This window comes from Larus michahellis, chromosome 1, assembly GCF_964199755.1.
Source record: "Larus michahellis chromosome 1, bLarMic1.1, whole genome shotgun sequence".
Lineage (NCBI taxonomy): Eukaryota > Metazoa > Chordata > Aves > Charadriiformes > Laridae > Larus > Larus michahellis.
In genome coordinates this window covers 66,235,005-66,256,630 of record NC_133896.1, presented here as the reverse complement: position 1 = coordinate 66,256,630, position 21,626 = coordinate 66,235,005, and positions in this window count along the sequence as shown.

Below are 21,626 nucleotides of genomic sequence, written 5' to 3'. Positions count from 1 at the left end.
CAGAAGGATGAGCGTGTGATGTACAAGGTGACGCTTAAGGCAGTTATGACGTAGCACCATCAGCCTGTAACTGAAATGAAACCGCAAGCTGCTCCATCCCTGGTTTGCGCTCGAACCCAGCCCGAATGTTGAATGCCGCCTTTTCAACTATTTAACAGGTAAAAAAGTTTCCCACAGAATCGACAGCAGCTCAGGCACAGTGTGCGGTTGGTGTGGAATACTCTAGAATACTACAATAACGGGGATATATAATAATATGTATACATACAAATAATAATTTCTGTAGCAAATTATTTTACCCTGATAGTGAGCTTTTTTGGTCTAATCCTAATTTGGGCACAGATTTAGCAACTCGCCAAGAACGCTGGCTGAAATGATGCTTTTGCTCCCAGGAGCAGCACTAGGTGATGATCCCGGGGGGGTTCTCCTTACCTCGGCCTGAGCACCTCACACCATCTCCCCTTGCTTGTGAATCCTTGGTAATTAATTCTATGCTGTATCCTTCCTCGGTGCTGCAAAACCTGTTAATTTGGGCACAAAGCGCAGGAGGGTTTCTCACAAGGAAGTCTCCAGGTCTATCTGTTGGGTAGTTTTGGGTTGTTTTGTGTTTTTTTTTTTTAAATGATCATAGAATTGCCCAGGTTGGAAGGGACCTTTCAGATCATCTAGTCCAACCATCAACCTAACTCTTGGCAAAAACCATCACTAAACCATATCTCTAAGCACTATGTCTACCTGTCTTTTAAAAACCTCCAGGGATGGTGCCTCAACCACCTCCCTGGGCAGCCTGTTCCAATGCTTAATAACCTTTTTGCTGTAAAAATTTTTCCTAATATCCAGTCTAAACCTCCCCTGGCACAACTGGTGATGATAGCGTGCTGTTTTTGTTACCTCTGCTTCCTTCCAGACACAGCTAAACCAAATTGCATTCAACTTGTGAGACACGAGTGTAGCTAATGCTGAATAATTTCTCAGAATACATATACATAAATTTACTGGTTTTAACTAGTCTAGGGAACTCTACCAGCAACTCTACCAGTTTGCATATCATTTATGTCTGGTTTTATCTGTCGCTTTCTTTTTTGGTTTGAAGGAGTGATTCTCCCAGATTTTCTCCCCTTAGTTTCCCTTCTTTTCTCCACACTCCTCAAGACTCCTCAGTGACATTCCTTGTAGTCCAGTGCCACCTAGTACAGTATTTAAATCCCCAAATGAGAATGAAATGGCATTTGCAAGGAGAATCCTCATAGGTACCAAGCAACGTGCTGCCTCTCAGCACCCAGCTGAACAAAACTGGTCTCCTGGTGCCTGTCAGTTGCTGCCTTCCCTTTACCACCACGCTGAACACGAACAAGATGGCTTTGATTGCCTGCAAACCAGGGTCAGGGCAAGTGCTGGAGTATTTATTTCACAGCTTTATGTCTTTACGCTCCAAATCTCGTGCAAGCCCCAAAGCTCTGTGGAGAACACAGGTTTCTAACTTCCAATAATGAATGCAGTTAATGCTTTAACTTGGGGAGGATTTGAGGTTTCCAAATGCGGTACTGCTCTGGCCTGCAAACAGCTCGGCCGTTCCTGCCCTCTCAGAGGAAAACAACTTCTATCCACAGAAGTCCAAATGGCAACGCGTGAGTGAAAAACATGGTCAAACCCTTCATTTCTGAAACATGTCTAGTTTCCTTGAAGCATTTGCTGGTGACATTTCCGGACTACCCTATAACTCGACGGTGGTTTGAGTTTTCATCCAGCTTGCAAATAAATAAAAGGCACTTAAATAGATAATGAGCTTTCTTCAAGGTTCCTCTAGCCCCTTCCCCTCAAGCAAGCCACTTGTGCTCCGCACACCATCAGAGGAACACCTTGTCTGACCTCACTGTGTGGAAAGAGGGTGATGAAAAATAGCCCCAAACTTGGGACGAGTCTAAGGAGTTTAATTTGGAAAACACAGACATCTGAAACTACGCCCGTGCCTTTACACTACAGCTAAAGCCTCATTTGACAAGGCTCTGTTTTAAAAAATTAAGCATCTTCCTTTCTACTCAGAGCTTGGTATAAAGGAGGAATATGGGATTTCACAGAGATCGCAGGTGATGTGGAATACGAGCTTTAGACCAGGGGATTTGTTCTCATCCAGGTCAGTTCTAAAAAAACATTTAAGAATGCATGTGGTCTCTGGAAAACTAATGGGACCGTTGCTGCATTGCAGTTAAACTGGTACCTTTCCTGGGTGGGATCTTAATTATTTTATCTGACGAGCTAAATTATGTCAATGGTGTAATAATAAAGCTAACCACAAGGGGTTTTTAAATAAAAAACACACATGTATCATGAATGCTGAGGCAGAGGCGCTAACACAGAGGAAAAGTAGGGCATTTGCCAGCTAAGACATCTGATCCTATTGTGTTATTTTTCAATATTAATGAATAAGTAAACACAAATAGGCGGCTTGTTGTTAGGTGAAGAGCAGCTGTCAAAACTAAACCCAGGCAGCTGTTCCTGTTTTGAGATTTCACTGTAAATTGTTTTTTACAACTTGAGTAATTTGAAAGTTGCTTTATTGCCTGGCCAAAGGATTTTGAAAAAAATTACAGGACTTATTTCAGGAAAAAAAAGTGTTGATTGACTTTCAGTTGTAAATAAGTTTTTGCCAAGGAGTACAATTTCAGAGGGAGATATCGTCAACGGATCAGTTCTTTATTTTCTTTAGCTCCTGCTTGCACCAGTTGTCCATATAAGTAGCAGCATATTAATTTTTTGAAGGTGCAAATGCTCACAGAACTGATAGTTTAAAGCAAACAGGTTAAGAAAGAAATGTGATTTTTCCCTCGGTTTTATGTTTTAGGCCAAATGACAGATGGCTACAAATAAACAGCAACAGCAAAGTTTGATGATAATAGATATTATGATATTCATACTGCCAGAATGAAGTACTCAAGTTACATGGCTCAGCGAGACAGGACCCCGAACTGCTTTACTTCTAGGGATGAGGCAGATAATTTATAGCCCAGCCTAAGTAAGAAAGCCATCAGGGCTTAACAGAGAATAATAACCTTTCTGAAGAGTTTTTAATTGGTATTTCAAATTCCTCAAGAGGAAGATAATTCTTTTAAATTCTTAAGGATTGCTCAAATTCTATAGCAAAATAATTTTCTCTTACTGCTTAGACACCTATAGTGCAGATTCTCAAGTGCTGCTCCTTTCTTTGCGGCACTATTGCTTTCATCCCTATTAAAGCCAATAAGACCATTCTATGACGATTTATATTAAAGGCGATTTGAAGACGCCATTAAGAAGATCAGTCCGCTCTGCCTGCCAGGCTGCTTCCTGTCAAGAAAGTTATCCCCCCTCATTCTGTCATTTGGGGCAGTTCTGAAAATGGAGTCCAAAAATTTGGAAACCCAAGAGGGATCTCTCCTCTGAATTGAGACCCTCATCTTTTTCAACAGCCTGGGGAGAAGTTCCAGATTTTATATTAACAAAGTCAGAGTAATCTTTCGGGAAGAGAAAGTTATGAACTGCTTTGGAGAGTGTTGTGTAGGCTTGGACTCACATGGGACCATTTAGGGGACAGAATTTGCTCTTTGAAGCTTCTTACTGAACCTAAGACTCCTGACCAAGCGCATCCATCTCCTTAACCCTCGTTGCCATAGCATGGTCCTCAACGCAGACACGGCTGGCTGGCAAAGAGAGAAAAGCAAGGGTAGCTAGTTGGGAGGGCGTCCGTGGTGGCTAGACAGCAACGTTTCATTGTGACAGGCTTTTTCTCTTGACCTCTTTCTCAACAGGAATCAAACAGGTAAATAGGAATGCCTGGGAATAGAAAGACCTAGGGAAGTTAATTGATTTTTGCTGTGTCTTGGGAACAAGGTCATATCCTGATGCCTGAAATCCTCTACTAGGGAACAGCCAGCATGGGGTGGGGGGGAACAGGACTCACTGGGGGAGCTGCCAGGAGGGATTTTGTTACAGGTGTAGGTACTCCAGGCTCATCCCCAGAACTCTGCTAAATAAGACCAAGCAACCTGAGGCAGTGTCTTTGCAGGTTAAAGCTTCACCCATCACCATTCTTTCTTTGGAGATTTTTCTAGCCTACAGGTCTGTTCTCAGTGACGCTGCTTTTTAATCTACAGTACCAGCAGACAGAACAAAGCTCCATAGGTTCCCTTTTCAGGGGAAAAAAAAAACCAACACAAAAACGGTATTCTCAGATTAAGGAGGAGCTAGCTGAAAAATGAGATCAACATAACACTGAGATAGCCCTAGGAAGGGAAAAAGGCACTTTAAGGAGGTGACAGAATTTCAGATCTAAGACTTTGACTGCAGGGAGCCATAGAAACTATGGAGAAAATACATCTGTGGGTAGAGATTTTACTCAGCCAAAGCAAGGCAGAGGACAGTGATACCTCACTGAGCTGAAGTACAAGTGACTGGTCATATGAGGGGGATAGCATCTTGCTGACCTTATCGACAAGCTGCCGAAGACAGATACAGCCTTTACAAGTCTTCTGGCGAGGAAGAAGATCTGTGGGAAGACTTGGCTAACCAAGGGAAGGAGGCAGTGGGAGGAGATGGTCCCTGAAGGAAATCTGCAGAACCTGAAGGAAATCTGCAGAACCTGGAGTCCCAATCACAAGCTTTGAACAAGCAGCCAAGAACCAAATGGAAATCTACCACCAAGATCTGGAGGGAGGAGCTGGAGGCAAAAATTTTTGCAAAGGCAAGAGGGAATGGAGTTGGCCAACAAAGCCACCACATTACACAGATAACTTCAGATAGCTTAATTGGATTGAATCAGCTAATTGGACTGCAACAAATCAACCAAATTTGACGCTTAACATCCTCTAAAAAACAAGCCAAGGGCAGATAGAGGAAAAGAGCAGGCAGGGAGAAAGCAGCATGAAGGGAAGAGGCAGTGGTGAGGCTGTAGGATACATCCTCCCTCCTCAGGGCAGAGGCATCCCATTCTGAAAAAGGTGAAAGACTTTCAGGGAGAAGTCTTCACTCACAAAACCACGTAAATAAGGGGTGGGCAGAAGCAGGATGCACAAGCTTCGGGCAAAATTTGAGCAGATGTTGATCACAGGGAGCCCCAAGAGCGAGTCAGGTCCTATAATGGATGTTCATAGTCAGGAATTAGCTCTACAGGGTGATGAAAGAGACTTAAATAAACCCAAACCAGGACACACATCTGACCTTAGTGACTACCCTCAGGTCTGACTGCCTGTTCATATTGCAAATTACAGCATGCAGAGAAGTCAAGGGACTCAGATGCTGCCCCCAGGGCAGAAGCTGCAGAGCCTGAGCCACAGAGCTAGTGTGCAGCATGAGCCCTGTGCTGCACAGGCACAGAGTGATGTGACAGACATCTCAGGGCCAGAGGGAAGGTTCCTCTCTCTTCATTAACCCCATGATGCAGAGACCATCAAGGAAGCTAGCACCAGTGCTGTGGGGGTATGGGAGAGAAGGGGTGCAAGAGGGTACTGTAGCGCCAGAGGAGTTTATCTACATCTCCAGGGAAGATGTATGAAGCCTCTCAGTAAGGAGAGGCCAGTTTTTGAAGCAGGATGGTTTAGGACTTCCACACCACATACCTTTCAGCCTCCAAAGAAATGCCTTTAAAGAACGGTTAGAGCCACAGTTGGGCTTTTCTGTTTCCCTCCAGCCTGGGCTGGGAGGCATTAAAGCTGATTAGATGCTGTGTGAAGGGACGTACTACAGCTGGGACTGAGCTCACCTGAGCAGGATGGGGCCCCAGCACCCTGAAGCGCGCAGGAAGCCCAGCCTCACAGGGGAAGGCATGTGAGCACACGTGGGGTGGCTCCTTGAGCGATGGCACCCCCCAAGTAGGTTCCTGCTCCTCGTACGAGCCCCAGGGGCTCCTGGGGAAGCTGAACGAGAGCAACCTGCAGGGATGGCCAGGTCATGAAGAGGTACCCTGGCATGGCATTGCCCTTCAGGCATGGGCACTTTTCGAAAAACAGCTAAACAAAGTGATTGCTGTTTACACAGTAGCGAGCTGACCAGTCAGAGACACTTCAAAAACTGGCCTTTCTAAAACCAGCTAGCTGCGTGGTTTCTGAGATGCTATTTTAAGCATGCTGTCAAAACAAATCTCTATCCATAGCTGAACTGAGTGACTCTTCTTGTCAGGACAAGTACCCTTAGCAGTGGCTGGGCTAGTCTTAACGTAAGGCTTCAAATACAAGAGCAATATTTGCTAGCTGATTTGTGTTATCTGTAAGAGGGAAGAGGGAAAACTAGATAGCTACAAAAGTGACCTCTTGAACTGATCCTTCTTTGCCCTGCTAATGCTGGTGCTGAGTTGCACTTGGGGTTGAACAATTACTGGGAAATCGTGAACATCTAATTCATACCATGTAATAAAGAAAAGAAAAGTTTGAGCAAGGGCTAAACCGCTCCCACTTAGGTCAATTACTAGCTGCTTGATGGCAAACAAAACAGTTCAAGGTTTCAGGCCTTGTACCAGCCATGGTCCCAGACAGATCCAAGACTGCAGGTCTGACCAGCCTGGTCTTTCCTCTACTCCTAGATCCTTAAGCTGTTTCAAAACAGAGAGGCCCAATACATTTAATACAAAGAAGGCAGGAGTGGTTCAACTTCAGCCCTCAGGTGGAAGGATGTTGGTGCCCATCAAGCAGAGAAGCGTGTGTGCTGTGAAGGCCCAGGTCTTTCCCCATTGTGTGCATGTGTGTAAGTGTTCAAATGGTTCTCATTTAAATAATTGGGCCAAGTTTACCCTCTTATAAAACACATCATGCTGTAAATTAGAATAAGTAGCCATTCATAGGAGGCCTGCAAAACAGGAGGGGGTTTGTATATGCCATTCTTTAAGGCAGCAGCAGCCCTTTAAAACCTCTTTTATCAGCTGCAGCAAATGGGCTCCCAGCGTGCTCCTTACTCTGAGTCAGCATGTAGGTGGTGACTGGGGTACTGGAAACAACATTTTGAGGGTGCACTGGGAGGCCTGGGGGACAGATACCAATTGCTAAACTCAGGAGTCTGATTCAAGTCGGTGGCACCTTTCTGCCTATCTCTAGATAGACCAAGATGTCAGGTGGGAATTTCATGCAGGCACAGCATGCCAGAGACAGCTTCTTGGGGATGGACTGTGAAGTAGGTCAGTGCCGTAGTCCGCTTTCTTTCAAGCCTGCTGCTTAGGTCCCCCGTCCTTAACAGCAGGCTATTTAGCTCTGGTAAATACCATGTTGCTTTATAATCTCTGTGCCATTACTGTCCCCTCCCATGCTCATGGTCCCAGGCTCTCACTGCCCTCACCTTAAGGCTGTGATGCTCCTGTGCTGGCTTTTACCCCCTGCAGGGCCGCAGGGCTCAGCAATACCTCCACAACTTTTTGCCTTCCACATATTTTGGTGTGTCTTCATGCTAGCCAGCTTCTGCTCCCTGCCAGGGTACACCTCCCTGCTAGGTTTATGTAATCCACCATTATCACTCCTTCCTGCTCCACCTGTTTTTAATGCTTTAAATGCACAGAGAAAGACACAGACTCCCATCCAACAGGTACACGCAGTCATGGTTCAGACAAGCCATACTCTAAATCATCCACGTCCCTTTATAGGGCAACTGTTATGGCAACAGTTACTCATTTTCCATTTTCCAAGTCACGATAAGTAGACAGGAGCCAAAAAATGTCATCTGCATGTGTGAAATTCCTATAGGGTCCTGGCCAAAACACTGAGAATGGCCAGGTACAGCATCTTAACTACATTCCTCATAGAAATTTAGACTGAGTTGCTGGAGTGCAATGTGTTACCATCAATGTGGAAGCCCCACTAAGTGGTTAGTCTGACATGGTGGGGTCACAGCTGCTTTAGACTTGAAAACATCCCATAAACCTCTTGAAGAAACGTGGCATGTTCCCATCATTGCTAGTTGTCTGTTGACACTGAGGGCTTCTAAAACTAACCCATATTCTATGTATGGTCCTAAGAAAGAAGGTGTTTACATAGAGGAAATGGGAGTACCTAACTCCTGTTTCTCCCTCAGGTAAGAGTCATAATGCCCATGATAACACCGGTCACAGGAAATTACAAATAGTACCCAGATTTAACCAATTGCATAGTATATGTACCATAAAATGATCTCACAACAAAACACCTTCCAAAATATTTGTCAAGTGAGCGACAGCATCTATTCCACACAGTTGTCAAAAGAGCTATAGGACCACACATGGCGTTTGAAGCAGAGCGGAGAATCTCCTGTCCTGGGAAAGTAAACTGCATCATTTTGTCCAGAAAAAAAACCAACCCTGGTCTCTTATCAGGAAGCTGGGGCTGGCACAGAGACCATCCCTTGTTCTCAGGTTGTGAGGTGTCTCTGGCCAGCATGACCACCTCTAGGGTGTCTAAAATCAGCAGGGATTAGCTTTTGAAGATGGAAGAAAGCAGTACCTGTATGTGTGCAGATTGGTTCCAGCGCAGAGCAAGCTAAACACACTCTGATTATTCTCTGTTAAGGAAATGGAGAATGCTCTGACTGAATAAAAACCACCTGGTCTAGACTGTATCGGATGTTGCTCAGTAAGAAGGGCATAAAACACTTGCCAGCTGTTATGTCGCATATTTTTCACCAACACAGGATGCCCAGGGTATGACAGAAAGTGAGAGTGACAGAAAGAGCAAAACTCACTGATAACTACTACCTGATTCCTTCCAGACTGTGCAGCTTGTAGCTCCACGAGCAACTTACTCTTTATGGACCCGTGTTGGTTGTAGTGCAAATTCTGAGCACTAGACAAGGCTGGATTCAAACCAAAAAGCAATATCTTGTACCAAAGTTTTTCACTAGACACAGAGATAGAATCTTCTTCCAACACTAAAACAAGACAAAAACTCTGATTCTTGATTTGACAAAGGAGTACAATGATATTTTTGGCCCTGGTGTGATTACAAGATGGAAAAGATACTGACTCAGCAGGACATTTGTGCCTGTGGATCTGATAGTTTGGGACAAGTAACTTAAACTGAGGTGATAAGATGAGATGAACTCCTAGACAATGCAAAGAAATAAGTTTTAAAACATCTGTTCTCATGTTTAATTTTTCCAAACCCTTTATGAATTATTTGTTTCCAAAAGCTTGCTAACCAGGCTCACATTTACCTGCCTGCACAAATCCTACAAGACTGTTCAAAACACAGAGAGCAGAAATCGCCTCTTAAATAAGCACAGAGGCTTAATATTTGTTAATGCCACAGAGGCTGATGCTGATGCTAGCTGTCTTCTACCTGTTTGGAGACTTCAGTGCTTCAGGTAGATAGATGCGTCCTATTCAAAATAAGTTGAATCAACCTATAAGGACAATAACAGAAGCCTATCCCAAAAAGCCCACAAGTGGAGGGCGGCCAGTATTCTCTCATGTCCCGACTGGTAGCAGGTGTCAGAGCAGCACCTCCCTCACTGATAATGTGACTGCCATGACTACATGAGCTGTCTATGCTGAAGGGTTTTTGACACTGGCCTTTCAGCAGAGAACAGATCTGCATTGTGTTATTGATTGCCCTCACGACAGACTGTCACACTGTGGTGGGAAGAATGAAAATAAATGGGCCATAGGACCAGGAGGTTCCTTCCATTAGACTGGACCATCTGTCTTATGAAGAAAGGCTGAGGGACTTGGGTCCTTTCAGTCTGGAAAAAAGATGACTGAGGGGGGATCTTATCAATGCTTATAAATACTTAAAGGGTGGGTGTCAGAAGGATGGGGCCAGGCTCTTTTCAGTGGTGCCCAGGGACAGGACAAGAGGTAACAGGCACAAACTTGAACATTGGAAGTTCCACCTAAACATGAGGAGGAACTTCTTTCCTTTGAGGGTGGCAGAGCACTAGCACAGACTGCCCAGAGAGGTGGTGGAGTCTCCAACTCTGGAGACATTCAAAACCCGCCTGGATGCGTTCCTGTGCAACCTGCTCTAGGTGACCCTGCTCTGGCAGGGGGGTTGGACTAGATGATCTCCAGAGGTCCCTTCCAACCCTTACCATTATGTGAGGCTCCTCTTCATCCTGCGCTCTTGGGTCAGCTGAGTTGTGAAATGACACTAGCTCCAGTGCAGGCTTAGTTATTTCACATGTAGAGTAGCTCTGACTTCGGCAGGGCAGAATAACCTTTCTGGCTAAGACTGCAGATGTGTGTGCTCTAGGCTGAGCTCATGGCTGCTCTGTGAGGTTGCATGAAACACCCGGACTCCCAATGAGAGAAAGTCCACGAGATTCCTGCTTAGTCACTTACCATCTTGGCAGACTTTTAAGTCTGGTTTTGTCTTTGCATTTCAAAGGTTTTACTTACATGCTGTTCCACTGCTCAGCTGTTAGAGAAGAAATATAAAGATACGTCCTCACTCCAGCTCTACTCCTCCTCCTCGGGGCCACTGCTGCCTCTGTTGATGTGCTGCTCTGGTCTCTGCCGCACTGCTGCAGCTCTCGGTGGTACTGTGGCACAACAAGCAACACTGGGTCTGCCATGACAGACCCTTCTTTCCTGCAGCCAGGCTTCAGGCTTCTCTTTCAGCCACACCTGCCTTCATCGAAGTTTTTAACTCCCGCGCCAGCACAGCAGCAGGGAGTGGGCACCAGTGTTTTGCCTTTTGCTTTTTTTTTTTTGTACCTTAAAAACGTTGTGGGGGAGCACTGGCTGTCCACCTGCAAGCCCTGGCCCTCCACAAGGCCCAGCCTCCTCTGTGCTGCCACAACAGGGCTGGCAGCCATGTTGGTCTCCAGGCCATGCTGTGAGGTTTGCAGCACCTATCCCACTAGAATATGAGATGGCAGGACATTTTATCAGAGGGGAAAGGTTTTGTTTCAGCTTGACAGGGCAGTTTGCTGGCAGCCTTAGTCCATGGTTTCTTTAGGCCGGCGCAGGGCCTGGAGGCCCTGCACTCACAGGTTGTCAAGGCCCCTTTGCTACCTATGTGAGGTTATGGCTCCGCTTTCCCCCAGGCATTCACATAGTGCCTCTCATGGCCCCCCAGAATCCCTCACAGGTGCCTGCTGTATTCCTGTGGGCTGGCTGAGGTGGGTCGGGGTAGTATGTAAGGCGGCAGCTGAGGAAGAGGCGGGGAATTCTTGGTGCTCCATTTGCTGCTTTGCTCATGGGCCCCAGCGCTGCTGCCCCCTGGGCTGGCATCCTCCTCTCTAGCCCTGGCTTCTCCTTCTCTACTATTTATTTTGATCCTGTGCTGTCCTCTCGCTTTTTTTCCGCCACCAGTTTATTTATTGTTTTATTTGATACCTTCGATAACTGCTTGGCCATCCCGCTTCTTTTGCAGCCCTTCCTTATAGTCTTGGTGAGCCGCGCTTATCTGGATGGACTTGCATACAGCAAAAGCAGCGCCACCTCTCGAAATGTCTCCATGATCTCTGTTTAAGGACTGGGATGTCTAGGATTGCCACGCTCCAGCCCATGCTATCCAGCTCAGCAAACATAAAGCACACACTTGGCTTTACACCCTCATGTAATTCCACAGAGGTCTTCATTTAGTCATCTTTAAAGTCACTTTCAGGGGTTTTCTTGACTCAGATTAGAGGGCTCAGGAGTTGAATCAAATCCTTTCAAGCCAGTCTGTCACAGCCACAACTGGAGAAGAATTTAAGCCTGCTCCGTAGCGTTTTTATCCGGTGCAGGGAGCAACCAAGAAGTTTCATGTGTTTGTTTTTACCTCAAGGGTTCATTTTCTGCTTGTACAAAACATGCTTGGGTTTTGATATAAATGTGAATATACAAGAAATGTATGTCCTTATATTGGACTCAACTCTGTTCTTGGCTTTGCATTCACATTTTGTCCCTTAATTTTACGTTATAGCAAAGCTGCTCTTGAACACACATTGTGCATTTAGCCAGAGGTTCAAGAACAAACACTCTCCTGTCTCATCTGAGCTTTTTTCTCCTGCTTTAATGTGTTTGTCTTTCTATTTCTTTGCTACTTGTGCTAAGAACACAATGCCCTTGGAAAAAAAATATCTTATTTCGCTGCATATACCACACCCTTTGTATCTGTGCTAACTCTAGAGACAGGCAAAGCCCAATGCAAAGGTGTTCAGACGGCTTTGGCCCTTACCAGCTGTTTGTCTTTGCGCATTTCATGCATTTTTAATTGTACACACTTCTGTTTGTTTGTCCCCAGCTTAATGCTTTCATGAAGAGAGCCTGGCATTCGCTTGATTTGCAGCCACCCGCTTCTTCGCAAGCAAAATCCTGTTTCGTAACAGCCTTTCTGTAACTTGGGTGCTGGCTATACCACAAAACAATGTTTTAATAAATGCTATTTACATTTTTCAGGGTAGCTAGAGGGGTTTTGGTTTTAATTAGCTGAGTAAGAGAGCCACGAGTGATTATACAGACACAAACAGAGCTGCTACCACCATCTCCCAGCTCCTTAGCCATGCCTCCTGTGCCAACATAGCTAAACCAAGGAAAAAATAGTACAGGCCCTTACAGGCAAATATTTTTTGAAAGAGGGGGAGAGGGAAATCAATGAAGATGTTACTGTGTGTATTGTGCCTGGAGCCCTTGATAGGTTTTCCTTACCTGATTAATTGCCTAAGCCAGAGGCAGAAAGTCTCTAAGATTTGGGAGAAGCGAAGGGAGCGTAAGCCCTCCTGCCATCCTCCCCCAAGCAATACTTTGGCGGGGGAGGGGGGGGGGAGTCAGGGAGGTTCTTCTATGGAAACGCTGCCTGCTGAGAACCATTTCAATGAACTATGGGCTCCTTTCTCCCCCATCTTGCTGCTGCGTCCTTCTCCTTCCCTTCCTAACCCTCATTCTCAGCACAAAAGTAACAGTCACTCAGAACATGAAAGGAGCAAGGTCCAAGGGACAGAGGGGCATCCCAGGAAGCTCTTTGAGGAGGGACCTCACTCAGTAGCTCAGCCTAGGACATCGCCAGGAACGTGGACAGCTTGGACGGCAATAGAACCAGACAAGGCATTGGGAAAATGGCAGTGCTTGGGAAAACTTGCTAGTAGTCCTGCATCATTTTTTTGGATGAAAACTTCCCAGCACTTTGGATGCTTGCGGGAGCCGATCCCATTGCAAACAGATTTAACTTCCATTGTCAAAGGAAAGCTTCATTCTGCTACAGGCCACGCGCGAGTGACAGGCTGATGCACGCAGGCTCTAGGTGGCAAAGTGCTTCTGGTAAGTATAGCCTGGAGTGGGCAGTGGAAGGGAGAAGAGGGGCATGCCTACACTGTTGCCTTGCACTGCTGGGTCCTGTTCTTAGGGTCTGGGTCTCAGATTTGTCCACGAACATCATCTGTGGTACTGAGCTGGGTGGGATCTATCCAAGACATCCTGCACTTAGTGATAAGACAAACCATGCTGTTCACAACTCTACCTAGAGTCAACACTCTGGCAGTCTTCACAGTCAATCTCCTGCTTGTCAGACACTGTGTGTTGCCACTACGCTCTACCAGGCTATCTTAACCAAAGAGATGAACACAAGGGTTTTGAATATCTTCATTGGCACAAGCCTGGCCCTTCACAGAGATAAGCATTTGTGTTTAAAACGCTGAGATCACCTAGAAGCAAACTCTTATGTGTAAGAGTGGGACTGGCTTAATAAACATCCTGTATTGAAAGCAGCAACAATAGTGACTTTATTATTTTCCCAAAAGAGAGTTGCTTCTGTTCTGTGCACAACCTAATAGGTTAGCAGACTACAGTGCTCATGGACGCCTGTCTAAACTCACTGGTTTTAGGAACTTCCACTGACTTCAGTAAGCCACGGTGGATCAACTTGTATTTGCACTTCCTAGGACACACATTTGAATTGAAGATCAGCTAGTTCATTCCTCACTTCTCAGCATTGTGCCAGTTAAACACAAATGACTAAGCCCAGAACAGCTATCCTATTTCTCACTGATCACAGCTACCCACACTACCCTTGTCTAGCACAAATTCCTGCTGACATCTGAAATTCTAACAAAGTCCATGCAGATGATGAATTAAATAGCTTCTCTTGTCTGCAAGTTTTTCCTAGTTCTCCTGTGTTCCTGTTACCATGAATGGAAACCTTTTCCACAGCTTTAAGAACATGGTAGAGCCATGGGGTAATGTTTCCACTTATGTTCCCCAAATGCAGTTTTTCTAAAAGTCTTTATATGTGTGTGTGTGTGTGTATAGAAATGTCCTGTGCACCACACCCACTTTCAGCCAGCTTCATACTATTTATACAGTCAGGAACCACAGACCATCTGCAAGAGGTTTAGATCTCAGGCAAGCCAATAGCCACACTAGTTCCAGGCTGGTGGGTTCATATTACACAGTCTGATTTAGAGCACATCCTGTTTCTCTCATTGGGTAACGACAGTCCAAAAGCTGCATGTGTGCAAGCAGGTAAACTTAATTCAGGTGAGAGCATTGAGCAGAAGAAGCAGGCAAAGGAGACTTAATACAAGAGCTCACAGCTATCTCAAGTACAGGAGCGCAGTCTTTGGGCTGACAGCCCAGTTAATTTGAAATTAATTCCACGCCTTTTCAAAAACAACAACAACAACAACAACAACAACAATGATGCTTCTCAATTGTACTGACCATTTCTGACTACTATTGGAAATCTTTTGCTAGCACTTCAGATGTCTTCCACCATGCACTTTCTCGTATTGGTGATGATCTCATTGGGCTTGCAATGAGCAGGGCCAGAGTGGAAAGAGGGGAGACGATTAACTTGATGTAGCTATACACAGCAAGGAGGTCTCCTCTATTCTCAGACACCCCTCGCCCCCTGCCATGAGCCAGACCAGGAGAAGCTAAGCTTGCAGGCATCTCCATCACCTCCACTCAACCACAACTACTGCGTTTTAGCCTTGACAGCTTGTCTTGTCCCAGCAGCCGCAGTTTCTGAGGCGGACTTATGGATGGCTGTACCTCCTGAAGAGGTTTGGCCCCAGGATGAAAAGCCAGGGAGACTTGCTCTTGCAAATCGTCTGTTTTCTCTTCCTCGCACAACAGCCAAGCAAATATTTATATGCATTTTTGTAGTGCTTAATCACATTGCAGATAGTAACCGTAATCACTGTACTGTAGTTAAGTATGAAGAAAGCCTGTTGCTCTGTCCTAACGATTACAAAACAGCTAGACAGACTTGCACATGCCCACCACGCCACAAATCAACAGGTTTTAGAAATGCCTTTAAACTGGAATTAACCACAGATGAGACCTCGGGGTACTTCTGTCACTGTAGCATTGAAAAGCTGCTCTCAGTCACACACCAATGGGCGCTGGATGAGCAGTCGCTAACCCAAGCCTGAGCAGCCCAGACGGACAAGGCAGAAACTGGCTGCAACAAAGTCCCACCGCTCTGTACCTCAGCTCCCCAGCTGCAAAACAGGATATGCCTTAAGCAAATTGCTTAAAGGTCTTGGTGGAAGTCAGAGACACCTAGAAATTAAAGCCCCGTTTTCTGGTCTCTATCTTGTGCCTCTGTAAGACACATAAAGAATTTGTCTTCATATCTAAATTATTAATATATTGTAAAAAATACAACTGCCTCAGTCCATTGCCCTTAGATTTCACTCTCATAAACTCTTATTTTTTGATGTGTAAAGAACATGCTAATGTATCACTTGGGTGCCTTTGAAGAAATGAACTCAGTATGGGATGACAACGCTGGGGGGGATATTCATAAAGATTAATGCTAGCTCAGCCTCTGCAAGCTGCCTCTGCTGGACTTCTCTAGGCATAATTAAAAGCAGCCAAGAGAGGTTCCTCCTCGCAAGGTCTACTGAAGGAGCCCATCTCTTCCCTCTGGCTCCAGAGGCAGGGTAAGGAAAATGGCATCCCTAGGCTAACACCAGCCTTTGTGAAAACCTCTTGTTGAAAGCAGGAGAATGCAAGGATTGCAGAGCACCAAACCCAACATCTGGCTGCTATTGAGGGAGGAGTTTAATTGTATTTTAGTTTAGGCTTGTATCAGCTGGCCATAGGAGTGGGAAAGAATCTGGCACCGAATGTGCTGTGTGAAGGTTGAGGTGTCTCTTGCGTGCTCCATGCCTGCCTTCCTGGGAGAATAGATGTCCTGTGATAAGATCCTCGGGAATTACATCTGCTGCACAGTCCTGCCAAATGCACTTTGCAAATAAACAGCAATTGTTCATTCACCATGTTCACTTGTTCAGCACTTCACCCTACAGCGTGTTGACCACCTGAGGCTGGGTGAACTGAGCGCTCCACCATTCACCCATTTTAACAAGTTGCTCTAAGAGTAAATGGATCGTTCAGGGAAAGGGTCACACAAAACCTCTCTGGACTGGGGAGAGGAGAGTTGTTTTCTACAAAGAGAAAGAATTACAAGTTTTGGCTGTCTTCTATGTTTACCGCTTGTGCAAGACAAGTAGACTTGCACAAGTCTTGGGTAACCACTACAAGCAGGAGGAACAATCTTTTACAGATTAGTTTATTACTCAGAGTAACTGGTGTGAATACTTGAGCCTCTCTGATATAAATCACAATCATTTTACATTTGTGGATCCCACAGAATTAATTATTGAATGATAGCAAGGTTGTCACTAGATCACACAGCAATGAGGTCATTTACAGCAATGTCCTTTGAAAAATATGCTGTGGGTAAGGATCGGGTGAGGGGGGGATGTTGTGCTTTTTAGTTTTGTTTTGTTTTGTTGTTTTTTTTTCCTCAAGACAAAGATTAAAGGAGAAAATAATTTGTCTGGTCACATCCTCTTGTGACAGAAGAAATTCTTTCAGAGGAGATGAGGTGCCCTGTGAGGTCTGCGGGGAATATAGATGGGCCCATTGAAGTGTCAAGCTTTCCTGCAGAACTACAGCTTTCTGCTGACAAATCAGCTTCACAGTGGCTTCAGCAGTTTACCTTAACCAGCCACCAGATAGCAGACCCGTACAGAAATTTTCCCATTCCCTTCAAAGCTCTAACCAGCTTATAATGACACGTGTGATAGAATAGCAGGAGAGAAAATAGGAAAGTCAGCAACAAATGCTCCCTGACAGCAATGACAGGAGCTTCAACCTCGGAGCTCGGTGACAGACGGGGATGCAGCTTCCCTCTTAACTTGAGCACAATTTATTCCAACAAGCTTACCTGAAATGCTGCAAAGGAACAAACCAGATGGGTGAGCTATTTCAACGCCTACCTGTGGCAAGTTTTCTCAGTTTTCTTCTACTTACCCTTTGCAGAAAACATCGTAGTGTTCTCAGACTGCATCAATGACAGCGCAGTGGAGAGGAAGTTATTCGCACTTCCTCATCCGGACAAGTTTAGTCCTGCTTTACTTCAAGTACTTACTGCCTTCAAGATGTCAGATCCCACTATCTCTAATTTACATACTTAAGCCTAACACATTTAGTAAGGAGGTGTATTAAGTATGGCCACTTCTCCTATTGAAATTTGACCACAAGCAGCTCTATGGATTTTATTCACATTTATGTGATCCTGTAATTTTAGGGCTACACTATTGATAAACATCACTATCATCAAACGATGTATTTGAGGATTTCCACATATATGGTCCAAGGCTCTGAGATTCGCTTTTCAAAACCAAGAGCTAAAATGAATGAACCAACAACTCCACCTCACATCCACCATGCACACAGACACATGCGGGGAACTGCATTTCAACTATGCGGTTTTCAAAAATTCTCCTCTATTTTTGCCAATTCCAGCAGAGCTAGAGTTGGGAGGGACAGGGTGGGGGGAATTTCTGAAAATCCACTCCAACTTAGAAAAGCCTTTAATTACTAAGCTGGGCATTTCACTTGCATTCTTCTGCACCTTTTTTCTTGCTAGCACCTGTCACTCTCTTCTCTATCAACCCTTCTTCTTATGGGACATGCTAACTGACGGACTGGAGAGCATGAGTTTCACTCCAGCTTTTTAACCCTGAGTTCAAATATTGGAGAAACCCATGCGAAGAGACGAAAAGACCCTTGGCTGCAGTTAATCCCATGCATCCCATATTTCTGCCATCAGGATCCCCATTCTCCTTCTCCCCACACGCTCCAGATACCGAGGGAGAGCAAACCAGGCTGCCTAGCAAACGCCACCCTGCTAAGAGTTAAACTTCAACTGTGATCCCATTTCTTCCCTTCAATCAGCCATTCTTTCCACCTAAACCTTGAAAATGAGGAGCTGGGCAGGCTTGGCACTGTCAGACTTTTGTGTCAGGGGAGGCAGAAGGGCAGGTTTTGAGAGCGGACCCTCAAACCCCCTCTCCCCCTCTTTGCTCCAGCAAGTTCCCAGGACCAGGAGTCACCATCACCTCAATGGTTTTGTTCGACTTGTTCCCTTTACGAAATATGACCTCCCGGTTCAGATCAGCTCTTCGGCTTGAGACTCGAATCTCTCGGTTCCTCTGGAAGGAGAAAGCGACACCGTCCATTATTCTCACAGTTTTATTTGTAAAGGACGTAGCATGAAAAGCTGTATTTCAATGTACTTCAAAACCTGAAAAACCCATGTCAGTTTTGTGATATGTATGTTAAAGTGCTTGATATAACAATACTTTTACTAATGTCGTCTTGAAAATAATCCAGTTCTTATTCAGTTAGTAATAATGTAAAGACAAAATATACTTAATGGAGACATTTAAGGATCATTTTAAGCTATACAGGGCACATTTGTACATTTCAAGTGTAACACACAATATTTCCCCTTAAGATGCGCACCTTCATTTGATTGAAAGAAGGAATTTTCTCAAATATGCCATCTCACAACTATTCTAAAAAGACATTTTTTTGACCAATGATATCTAATTACACAAACCAACTCGGAATAAACATGAGCAGATTTTTCACTAAACAGTAGAATTTCATTCATTTCAGAGAATTATAAATACACGTTTTGTACAATAGTGAGGCATTTGATTCTCTGACTCCCTCAAGTTACCATGCTGGATGTTAGTATAACAGGACTATGCAAACTCAGACATCTGCAGAAAGGTATTAGATAGGATTATTTAAAAAAAAAAAAAAAAAAAAAGGCAGATACCAGAGAGCTTTGGTCTTTTCCAAGATTCCCTTTCTCAACAAATGAAGGTGCTTTAACACTGAAGTAAAAACTGTGTTAGTTTAGAAGAATCCTGATGGGTTTCTCACCATTCTAGGGGGTAGAATGATTTCTGTAAACCTTACAGAAAAAACCTCACAGTTTCCAATAAACAAGAGTAGTCTACTAAAACAAACAAACAAACAAACAAACATGGTAGAATAAAAATTCACTACAAAGAACCGTACTCCTAAGGTTGTCAAATAATTAGTCTTCTAGGAATCTGAGGCACTCAGCTGTGTCCCTTTCAACATATCATAGGGTGCTTTATTGCCTACAAGGAAATATTAGACACACATAATTTTTATTGTATTATTAATAAGATGAGAAACCTGACAAAACCAAACAAGTCAACACTTGCTGAAAAAGCTGATGTGAAGTTGTGTTAAAATTAAGTGCTAAAGGTTCCTTAATGTAGTTTGAAATGGGGGAAGGCCCTGTTTTGAATTTTAAAATTTCTCAGGTTTTGACTTATTTCAAACTTCAGAAAGGCTTTATGTAGTTATTGCCCTTTTCTCTGTGTGTGCTTTTCTCATCTATGCTTTAAGAGGTGCCCACATTTAAGAGGTGCCCACACCTTTAAGAGGTGCCCACATTTCTACTTTATCCTGCTTGCACTTAACCCGTGGCATGGTGGATGAATGTCACAACTGCTTCAGTCATAAATAGTCTTTGGAGAAGTATGCAGCAGTATACTTTGGAGAAGCAGCCAGCTAGCAAATGCAGACGATGCTGCAAAGAAATCCAAGGACTAAATAGGTTATTATTTCACTAAAATGAAAGTCACTTAGACTGGGTTGGGTGTGAAAAAAAATCATGTATAGCAGTCATTCATTAGACATAAAAGGCTTGAGTTGCAGTAGAAATCAAAACATGCTAAGCAGTCATTACCAAATAACGCTGCCGCATGGTTTCTGGTGCTAAACGTGTAATTTACTGATAGAGTTAAGTACTAGGGATGCACTTTCAATTGCTGCTGAAGGGTTGTCATGCATCTTCTGCTGACTTTAAGCAGACTTGCCTGGCCACACAGAAAACCCTAACACCTCAGATTTCACATTTCTGGAAACGTTGAGAGAGATGTCGCACAGCCGTGGGCTCTGGCTGCTAACTCATGACACCATTCACAGCCTTTACGTTAGTTACTCACACCCACAGTAGTGACACAGCAGTGCTGCCTACAGGCCTTGGGATGAGTTTAGTCAGTTTAAGGAAGTACAAGCCCAGGAGGAAAGAACGGTTATTAAAAGCTGGAAACCTCATTAAAGGCAACGCCTCCCTGACAATGTTATTTTACTTCTTAGAAACAAACAAAAAAAATCTCCTACAACCTAAAACTCTCCCTGCTAATGAAATGAAGTCACATGAAGGGTTTTCTTCTAGCTGGGAACATGACGTGAAACTTTGACAGTAAAGCGAGTGCTGTTATAAGAACGGGACAGCAGGAGGACCACAGGAAAGCAGAGAAGCTTGACAAAAGGCAGGTGTGAAAGCAAACCCTAATTTTCATTCTCTTTCTTTATCTCTCAGCCCTCTCTCCACCACGTGCGCACTGTACTGAGACCTGCTGCTGCCCACACATTCCCAAGTCCCTCCTAATGCCACTTGAGAGCACAGTGCAAGGCAACACACTTACAGTACCAGTTAGGGGCCTTCCCCAAGCCACAGCTGACAGTGACACATCCACAGAAATCGGCTGACAAAATGGCCGAGATCACAGGGAATAAACAAGTGAAAACAAGCACTTATATTTAAACTAACCCCCCAAAACTAAAACCAGATGAAGGTAACTATGGCCTCAGATCCCTCCAACTCCCATCCACAGGAACGGAAAATACGCTCCATATTTACTGCATGGTATCCACAAGATTTTAATGTACTCTATCATTCAATTTTTAGCATACAGGATTTCAGTTGCTCCCAGTTCCTCTTCAAGAGCTGTATCTATATACACACACTGTATTACTAACACATTAACTGGAAAGAGTGTACAAGAGGAGCCTCAAAATGCTGAAGTGAGATTCTTTTCTTTTTTTTACTCCTTTTGCTTCATTCTTTTTTTTTTTTGTAGCTGGATAGTTAAAAAAGAAAAAAAAAAAGTAATCAAAGATCCTGTACTTCCGAGGAACACTCATGCTGCGGGATAAAGGAAGACTCGTAACCTGTCAGCATTTCAAAACCAGCTGATACAGTTCAGTAGCACAGCAACATCGGTGTTTGTGGCTCTACAGCAATGATTCTTCTCAAGTACAGCAAGAATTTGGTATGAACCAAATTCCTCAACATGGGGGGGAAAAAGTAATCCACAACACAAAGTGGCTGAGGGCGAGGGGGAATCATCAGAACATCTAGAGAGGCAAGGGACACACCAAGCGAGTCAAACAAGCCATCGTTCCCAATCTCGGGCTGCAGCAGCACCCCTTAAACAGGTGTCTCGTACTCTCAGGCTCCAAGGCTGACAGCAGTCCTCCTTCTGCAGTGTTTAAGCATTTCAACACTTGTCTCCCTTTTTGGAGATCAACAGATGTGACAGAAAAGACCTTACAGAAAAAAAAAAAATACAACTCACAACTTCCG